Below are 2,028 nucleotides of genomic sequence, written 5' to 3'. Positions count from 1 at the left end.
TTTTTTTTTTCAATGCACTATCTACTTAACATAACCATGGTTTGATGGATGGCCGGCCAGCTCAAGCTCACACAAGGTAGCCCAACTGACGCCGGCACGCGGAAAGCATCGCGTCGTGTTGTGCCTGCGAGTGATACAATTCACTACTCTTTACCTTGTTCTTGCTACGTGATGGATGATACAAGAAATATTGAATTCTTATTTCTAGGAGGTAGAATTGATTTGCGGGAAAGAGAGTAGGGCGGGCATTCGTTTTCTTTTGCTGCGCTCTGTATTGATAATTATAAGCAAACACGTCGCGCCATATTGATTGCAGTAAGCTGTGCTGTTGAAGTTGAACTTCGCCCGACTCGATGAAGATCCCGGGTCATTGACCTACGCACTCTTGCATGCACAAGGCCACTAAAATTCCTATTGTACTACCTTAAAGTCAACTGCATGGACTTCACGAGAGCTTGTGGACTGTTAGCGCGTGTTCCGTGCGCCCATCACTAACTTCCCCTTTGATATTTTTCCTACTTTTCTTTCTTTTCTCTTCTACTTATTACTGCTTCCATTCTTCCTCCCCAAGAGTAGGGTAGACAGCTCGGAACGTGACTTGTTTACCTGCCAAGCCTTCCTCATTGCTCTGTGTATGTGTGTGTATCTGAGGCGGGGGGCGGGACCGCCACAGTGGCTACATGGTTCAGACCTCCGCTTCCAATGCCGGAGGTACCGGTTCGATTCCCAGTGCCGACCAGGCAACCCACCGGTTTTTCTTAATGGGTAGAGGTGTACACCGACCTGACGCTCGGTGGTTTCTGGGTACTCATCTCGAGAAAGGGGGCCCCGTTCTGTAAAGGCCCCTGGGCGCACCTTAACCCACCACAGCCTTGGTGAAATAGTCGAACATCCGCTGCTGCCGTGGGAGGCAGAGAATTGCTGCGGCCGGGTGCCTACCGGTAAAATAGGTACAAGCGCACTTCCGGCCTGGTGCTCGGCAGAACGAAGGTCATAGTCGCTTGGGAGGGCACCCACCCTGTAGGAAATTGGCGGCATGGGACCGCCAGACCTAAAAATAACGCCATCCTTTTTTTAAAAACCGCCGCGATGGCTACATGGTTGAGCATCCGCTTCCAATGCGGGTGGTACCGGGTTCGATTCCCAATGACGACCGGCTACCCATCGGTCTTTCCTAATGGGTAGAGGAGTACACCGACCTGGCGCTCGGTTGTTACTGGGTACTCATCTCGAAAGGTGGCTCCATAAGCTTCAGTAAACGACCCTGGACGCACCTTAACCCACCACAGCCTTGGCGAACATCCGCCGCTGCTGTGGGAGGCATAGAATTGCTGCCGCCGGGTACCTACCGGGAAAATAAGTACAAGCGCACTTCCGGCCTGGTGCTCGGTAGAACGAAGTTCATAGTCGCTTGGGAGGGCACCCACCCTGGGGAAATTTGCAGCATGGGACCGCCAGACCTAAAAATAAGGTCATGCTCTTTTTTTCTCTTTTCTTTTCTATATTACTGCTTCCATTCTCCCTCCCCAAGAGTAGGGCATCCACCTAGGAACGGAACTTGATCACCCGCCTCAGCCTTCCTCACTGCTCTGTGTATGTGTGTGTATGTAAGGGCGGGGACGGGGGACTAGGAGAGGGGAGAGTTCTGCAGGTACGATGTAGTACCTACGCACATAAAAGACACCACCGCTAACACATGTCAGCAAGTTGCACACTCATCGAAAGCAGTTTCAAAAGTTAAGGTACGGCAGCAAATCTTATGCTTCGTAAGATATTTGAGAAAATCAAGCGTCCTTTATGGCTGCGCTCAGGTACACATCTTCAGTAAGAGGAACCCGCCGCGGTGATCTAGTGGCTATTGAGCTTGACTGATGGCCCGAAGGTCGCGGGATCGAGCCCCGGCCGCAGCGGCTGCACTTTGATGGAGGCGATATGCTGAAGTCCCGTGTGCTTAGACATAGGTGCACATCGCTGAGGTTAGATTAGGTTCACTGACATCCACCACTACTACCCTCCCAAAAAGGGGCA

Source organism: Rhipicephalus sanguineus, unplaced genomic scaffold (assembly GCF_013339695.2).
Source record: "Rhipicephalus sanguineus isolate Rsan-2018 unplaced genomic scaffold, BIME_Rsan_1.4 Seq1187, whole genome shotgun sequence".
In the NCBI taxonomy this organism is placed as follows: Eukaryota; Metazoa; Arthropoda; class Arachnida; order Ixodida; family Ixodidae; genus Rhipicephalus; species Rhipicephalus sanguineus.
Note: the sequence above shows the minus strand (reverse complement) of the source record.